The sequence below is a fragment of the Acomys minous genome, assembly GCF_964271855.1.
Source record: "Acomys minous genome assembly, chromosome: 11".
NCBI classification, from domain to species: Eukaryota; Metazoa; Chordata; class Mammalia; order Rodentia; family Muridae; genus Acomys; species Acomys minous.
This window is the reverse complement of record NC_140492.1, coordinates 11,140,442-11,148,519: the sequence shown is the minus strand read 5'-3', so window position 1 is coordinate 11,148,519 and position 8,078 is coordinate 11,140,442. Positions and strand designations below refer to the sequence as shown.

The 8,078-nt window shown below is 37.9% G+C and overlaps 1 pseudogene across 1 annotated transcript; it reads left to right on the top strand.

Annotated features, from left to right (window-relative positions):
* Positions 1 to 592: 592 nt before the first annotated feature.
* On the top strand, positions 593 to 1,487 carry LOC311608807 (small ribosomal subunit protein uS5-like; annotated as a pseudogene). Its single transcript has one exon. The product of its transcript is annotated as a small ribosomal subunit protein uS5-like (transcript).
* Positions 1,488 to 8,078: the final 6,591 nt, after the last annotated feature.

The following is an 8,078-nucleotide window of genomic DNA, read 5'->3' as shown; positions in this document are numbered from 1 at the left end:
AAGCATTGAGATGTAATATGAATGAATTTATAAAATATATTTTTAAAAAATAAAAATGAACAGCAAAAAAGAATGGATAAAAAAAAAAAGAAAAGTTGTCCAGTATGCTACGGCCACTTGTTAGGTAAGTTGTTCTTCACAACATGATTTGTCAGTTTAGGACTTTTTATGCCAAGGATATCAGATGCTAAATATTTAAGCCATTTTTGGCCTGTGTATTTAATCTCTTATTTTGCACAACTGTGGAAGATGCTCACTCACTCACTGACCTTGTCTTCTCTCAGCGGCCAACTCATGCTAAAGGTTCATCTCTAGCTTGCAGGGAGTGTTCATCTAGACACTAACTTACTTTAAATTTAAACATTTCCCCAAAAAAAGCTCAGGTGGAAAAATTACATGTGTTCTTAGGATGTATTTTCTAGCCATATCAAAGAGAAGTGCTTTCCTCTTAAATTGATTTCTTTTTTTTTTCTACTCTTGAAGAATGATCAGTTACGAAATTATCCTTCCTCTATTTTTCTCTTCTATTTTTTCACCAATTTTATGAGTATAATAATATCATGTCGCTTCTTCTTCCTCGGGAAAACACCAAATGGCAGATGACGCCCGTGCAGCTGGAGGGTCGGGAGGACCCGGGGCCCAGGATTAGGAGGGCAAGGCGGCTTCTGAGGACGATTCCGCAGCTGTCTTAGGGGCTGCGGGCATGGGGTCGTGGTCGGGGCTCGTGGAGGGAAAGCCGAAGACAAGGAATGGATCCCCGTCACCAAGCTGGGCCGCCTGGTTAAGGATATGAAGATCAAGTCCTTGGAGGAGACTTATCTGTTCTCCCTGCCCGTTAAGGATTCCGAAATTATTGATTTTTTTTTCTGGGCACTTCACTAAAGGATGAGGTTCTCAAGATCATGCCAGTGCAGAAGCAGACACGGACTGGCCAGGGGACCAGGTTCAAGGCTTTTGTGGCTATTAGGGACTACAGCGGTCCCGTTGGTCTTGGTGTTAAGTGCTCCAAGGAGGTAGCCACTGCTGTCCGAGGGGCCATCATCTTGGCCAAGCTTTCCATCGTCCCTGGGCAGAGAGGCTACTGAGGGAACAAGATTGGAAGGCCACACACTGTTCCACGCAAGGTGACAGGCTGCTGTGGCTCTGTTTTGGTGCGTCTCATGCCTGCCCCGAGAGGCACTGGCACTGTCTCGGCTCCTGTGCCCAAGAAACTACTGATGATGGCCGGTGTTAATGACTGCTACACATCAGCCAGGGGCTGTACTGCTACTCTGGGCAACTTTGCCAAGGCCACTTTTGATGCCATTTCCAAGACCTACAGCTACCTGACACCCGATCTCTGGAAAGAAACTGTGTTCACCAAGTCTCCTTATCAGGAATTCACTGATCATCTTGTGAAAACCCACACCAGAGTGTCTGTTCAGAGGACCCAGGCTCCAGCTGTGGCTTGCTACCACATAAGCGTTTTTACAAGAACAATAAAGTGAATTAATTCTGTTAAAAAAATAATAATAATATGTCTTTATTTCAAGCTTGTTCTTGAGAAATCAAACTTGGGATTCAAAATAAGAACAAATGAGAGCTATGTGGTCAGATGTATGAGGCAATTGATTGTGCCATGATAGTATCTACATCCATAAAAATTGCCAGTGGTTAGAAAAAGTGAATTTGACTCTAAGTGGTTTTTAGCATAATCCATTTAAGTCCCTCTATAATGATAGGGACTAATACATTTACTTGTCCATGTCCTTTCCAATTCAAAGCTCTCGGGAGGCAGGAAGGAGCTCAGGCCAAGGAAAAAAAATGTTGGAAATTTGAAAACCAGACGCATCAGAATATTAGCTCAAGAATTTGCACGATCTAGTGACTTCCACCAGGTTGCTAATTTCCGCTGGTTCATTAATTAAGGATGTCAGCCCCTGACTCACTGTAAACTCAGTAAGAATTTGCTCTACTTGTAACTCCTAATACAGGAAGCTCTGGTCGTACGTAATGAGTCCTCAGTGCATGCGTTTGGAGTAGAATTAGATAGCACACTAAGTCCATACTTTAAAGCATGATATTTCTTTTTCTTTTTTTATTTTTATTGAAAAATAAAATCATTCATACTACATCTCATTTGCTATCCCATCCCATGCATCCTCCCATTCCTCCCTCCCTCCCGCTTTCACCCCATTCCCCTTCCCTATGACTGTGACTGAGGGGGACCTCCTCCCCCTGAATATGGTGCTAGGGTATCAAGTCTCTTCTTGGTAGTCTGTTATCTAAAGTATGAGATTTTATACAAGGAATCATTAGGATTAGCAGAATTATGCCTCTAATTTTTTAATCTACATTTCTACTATCCTGCTTTTCACTCCTGGTGAGGGTGGGAATAAAATGGAATGCTGACATGCGACTGAAGGCTGCTTGAATGTATCAAAAGAGAGACTTTATAATCAATCTGAGTTTATTCAGAAAGACAAAGCCAATGTCAGCATTATGGGGAAAGTGAGTAAAATTAGGAAAAATCAAGGCATACAGCTATGAAAGGATGCAGCAGTGAAGAGCTGGATGGTGTTAGCTAGAATTTTTCCTAACAAAGAAAGAATGAGTAAACTATCATTGGAAAGTCAAACTGACCAAATCCATCAACTTCACAGAAAAGCCTGCAGGTCGCATTCTTCACCACACCTAGAGAAAACATGGTGGGTGAAAATTCCAGGAAGTGCTAGACCCTAGTGCAGAAGTTTCTAGGGATGTCTTGACAGCAACTAAACATGGCTGTGACCTTGCAAAGCTTGTACTTCACATAAGCTTTCCAAATCTCACAGAAGCTCCTCTCAAGGGCAAATTTAACCAGCACTACAATAGGAAGTGGATATAGGGGAAGTGTGGTCCTAGGCCTAGAAACAGCCAGTGTCTCTTCCAACAGTCATTCTATCTATAGCTATGTTTGATTTTTCAATAAAGATAATGACAGTATCTCGCTTACACCTAGTCTAATATATTTTTTTTAGTATTCTTACTATCTCCTACTAAGAACAAATAGCCAAAAATTCCATGTGCCTCAGTTAGTTCTTTATAATAAAAAGCAAAAAAATTAAAAAATTAAAATAAAAGCCTATCATCGAGAGAAGGCCTGGTCCAGGGACTGCAGTGTCAGCAGAGCCTAGGATCACATTGTCACTCCTCATCTCATTATCATATAACTCATGATAAGTTGTGTAACTTTCTGACTGTTAGTTCTCTAGAAAGAAAAATCTACTTCTAAGACTACTGAGAGAATTTCCAATAATAGTTATTTTATTGATAACTCATAGTAAGCGTTCAGCAAATGTTTGTGTTATCCGTGTTCAATTTAGTAGGCATAGATGAACATTTTTGATAAGTTGTTCTCATATTGGAGGACATTTTATGTAAAAATACAACAGTCATTAAACAGACAAGATTTGGCAGCACAGCCGATGAAAAGGAAAGAACAGCGACCTGGGTTATACAGAGGTTATATAATATGCTGCTAATGGTAGGAAGTTAACAACCTGTCCAAAAATCAGAAATCCTTCAGTGTCTAAATGATGCCAAGAGTAACTTCAGGGAGAAATAAGCCTTGTCTACTGCAAAGATCAAACCCAAATCTTGTAACTTGAATACTATGACTTGTGTAAGAGGAAAGAAATTCCAACTCAATTATTCTAAAAATAAAAAAATAAACGAAACACTCACTCTAATATATTAACACTGGAAATCTAAGACAACACCATGAAAATTGTAACAATAAAAAAACAGACAAACTCGCGGAGAAAATATGAGATATATCTCTGCATAACTTGGACAATTCTTTCATTTAGACAAAGCACGCTAGGGTTTTTAAATGTTTGTACTACAACACATCCATCCATATTTATAATACAATATTCTGAACTAGGCAGCAATCCCAAATCTCAAGGCTGCCAACCACAAGAAATTACTAAGCACAACAATGATCTCCCTTAACCATAAATGACGTTAACTTAGGCCTGGCTTCCTAGATAGACTTGGATTGTAGCAGCTCTTTGCCCTCAGCTGTTAACTGTATAACATACAGACTAAGAGAGGAAGGATATGCAAGTGACTTAAATTAACTCATAAGGAACTCAGACTTCTATAGAGACTTGAACATTGTTCTGGCTAAGAATTCTGTAAAATTGGCCACTCTTTTCCTCATGTACAAAATCCTAGAAATAATGAGTGGCATGCTTAAGATATATTAGTGATACAAAACAGATGTGCCACATACAGATCATACGATCTACATGGATGGATTTATGCTGACCTCATCACAGTATTGGGCTCTAGCATCAACATAAAAAATGTATTAGCAGAATGCTAATTAAGGACATATCATTACTGCAATCAGTTTTATAGCCAGAGGACTAACCAAACAACACCTGGATCTTCAACATGCAGGTAAGTAGGCAGATCAACTTAGTTCTGGGCTGTCTTACTCAAAATCAAACGTGGAAAACGGGAATTTTTTATTTGTGTCTACAAGAAAAAGCATGTCACTAACATGATTCAGTGAGCTTCTAATGAAGGCAAAAAACTAAATGCAACCCATCTCGAGTTAAGATGAATTGGAGACATTCATTTAAACACATCTTGAAATAAAATGAAACATTCAAATGTCATTCTTTCAGACAGGCCTGCTTTAGTTACTCTTCTGAATTCAATCTTCCTAAAAACAAATACCATGTAAAGGATAGAGCTTCCTTAAAGAAGATGGATAAGTCTATACTTGGATTGTACTAGCAAATATTTTTATTAATTTATTTCATCAATTTGAATCACCATTACATCCCCTCCCACTTCCCTCTTTTCCCCCCAGTCCAATCCTCACATCCCCTTATCCCATTCTCCCTCCCCTTCTCCTCCTAGAAGGGGAGCCCCCGCCATGGACACCAACCTGCCTTGACACATCAAGTCACAGCAGGACTAGGCACATTCCCTCCCACTGAGGCCAGACAAGGAAACCTAGCTAGAGAAAAGGTATCGAAAAGCAGGCAACAGAGCCAAAGACAGCCCATTGTTAGGAGACCCACATGAAGACCAAGCTGCACATCTGACACATATGCATAAGAGGGCTAAATTTAGCCTACGTATGCTGTTTGGTTGGTGGTTCAGTCTCTGTGAGCCCCAATAGTCCCAGGTTAGTTGACTCTATAGGTCTTCTTGTACTGTCTTTGACCCTTGCAGCTCCCTCAATCTTTCCCACGACTCTTCCACAAGACTCCCTGCTCCATACTATAGTGAGTAGAAATGGACAGAGTGGGCAGCATTGTCTTGCCCCTAATTTTAGTGGAATTGCTTTAATTTTGTCTCCACTTAATTTGATATTGGCTATCAGCTTCCTGTGTTTTGCCATTATTATGTTTAACTATGTGCCTTCTATCCCTGATCTCTCCAAGACTTTCAACATGAATGGGTACTGGATTTTATCAAATGATTTTTCAGCATCTAAGGAGATGATCATGTGGGGTTTTTTCTTTCAGTTTGCTTATATTGTGGATTACATTGATGGATTTCCATATATTGAACCATCCCTGTTTGCCTGGGATGAAGCATACATGGTGAACGATATCTTTGATGTGTTCTTGATGTTGGATTTTGTCAAAGGCATTTTAAGGATCTAATGTGATGATCATGTGGGGTTTTTTTTCTTTTAGTTTGTTTATATGGTGGAATATATTGATCATGGTGGATGATGTTTTGGGTGTGTTCTTGGATTTGGTTTGCCAGTACTTTATTGAGTATTTTTACATCAATGTACATAATGGAAATTAGTCTGAAATTCTCTTTGTTGAGTCACTGTGTGGATTGTATTATCAGGGTGACTGTATATTATAGAATGAGTTTGGCATTGTTCCTTCTACCTCTATTTTGTGGAATAGTTTGAGAAGTATTGGTCTTAGCTCCTTCTTAAAACTCTGGTAGGATTCTATGCTAAAAGCATCTGACCCTGGGCTTGTTGTTGTTGTTGTTGTTGTTGTTGTTGTTGTTGTTAGAAGACTTTTGATGACTGTTTCTATTTTCTTAGGAGTCATAGGACTATATAAACTATTTACCTGGTCTTGACTTAACTTTGGTAAGTAGGACCTATCAGGAAAATCATCCATTTTGTTTAGATTTTTCTAATTTTCTGGAGTACAATCTTTTGAAGGAAGACCTAATGATTCTTTGGATTTCATAAGTGGCTGTTGTTAACCCCCATCCTCTTTTCATTTCTGTTAATTTGGATACTGCCTATCTGCCTTTTAGTTAATTTGGCTAAGGGTTTTGTCTATCTTGTTGACTTTTTCAAAGAATCAGCTGTTGGTTTCATTGATTCTTTGTACTATTATCTTTGTGTCTAAGCTATTGATTTCAGCCCTGAATTTGATTATTCCCTGCCATCTACTCCTTTTGGTTGTCTCTGCTTCCTTTTGTCCTAGAGCTTTCAGTGCGATTTTAAGTCACTAGTATGAAATCTCTCCAAGTTCTTTATGATGGTACTTAGTGCTATGAACTTTCTCCTTTTAGCACTACTTTCACTGCATCCCATAAGTTTAGGTATGCGGTACTTCAATTTCATTGAATTCTAGAAAGTCTTTGATTTCTTTATTTCTTCTCTGGCTCAGTGGTTATTGAGTAGAGATATGTTCCGTTTCTATGAGTTTGTAGACTTTATGTTGTTTCTGTTGTTGTTGAAGTCCAGCTCTAATACTTGGTGGTCTTGTAAGATACAAAAGGTTACTTCTATTTTCTTTTATCTATTGAATCTTGCCAATTGTGAAGAAGGTTCCATGAGATGCTGAGAAAGTATATTCTTTTGAGTTTGGGCAAAATATTCTGTAAATATCTGTTACATTCATACTCTCTGTTTCATTATTTCTCTGTTTAGTTTCTGTTTGTTGACCTGTCCATTGGTGAGAGTGTATTGTTATTAATTATTATTAATGTGTGGGGGTTCAATATGTGATTTAAGTGTTAGGAATGTTTCTTTTACAAATGCTGATGCTCTTATATTTGGGGCATAGATGTTTAGGACTGAGATGTCATCTTGGTGCATTTTTCCTCTGATCAGTTTCTTTTGGTTAATTTCTGTTGAGAGTCTATTTTATTAGATACTAGAATGACCACTGCAAAATACTTCCTGTATTCATTTACATGGAAAACTTTTCCAGCTCTTTCTTCTGAAATAATGTCTTTTTTTTTTTTTTTTTTTTTTTTTTTTTTTTTTTTTTTTGCCGAGGTTGTGTTTCTTGAATAAAGCAAAATAATGGATCCTGTTTTTGTTTCCATTCTGTTAGCCTGTGTCTTTTTCTTGGGTGTAGTTAGCCTCCTTGGGTTGGAGTTTTCCTTCTAGTATCTTCTGTAGGACTGGATTTGTGGAAAAATATTGTATAAATTTAGTTTTGTCATGTAATATCTTGTTTTCTCCATTTATGGTGATTAAAAGTTTTGCTTGGTATAGTAGTCTGAACTGGCATCTGTGGTCTCTTAAAGTCTGCAAGACATCTGCCAAGGTCTTTCTGGCTTTTACAGTCTCTGTTGAGAAGTTGAGCATAATTCTCATAGGTCTGTCATTATATGTTACTTTACCTTTTTCTCTTGAAGCTTTTAGTATTCTTTCTGTACATTTGTTCTGTACATTTAATGTTTTGATTATTATATGGCAGGAGAATTTTCTTTTCTGATTCAATCTGTTTGGTGTTCAATAAGTTTCTTGTGTATTTATTGGCATCTGTTTCTTTAGGATGGGAAATTGTTCTTATATGATTTTGTTGAAAATATTTTCTGGGCCTTCCTTGTAGCTGGGAGTCTTCTCCTTCTTCTATTCCTATTATTCTTACATTTGGTCTTTTCATAGTGTCCTAATTTTCTTGGATGTTTTTGTCAGGAGTTTTTTTATATTTAACATCTTCTTTGATAGATATATGAATTTCATCAATTGTATCTCTGCCATCTCTTGTATTCTGTTGTATACATCTGTCTGTAGTTCCTGTTCTCTTCTCTATGCTTTCCATCTCTGTGATTCCCTCAGACCTGTTTGATTGTATTTTCATGTATTTCTCTAAGGG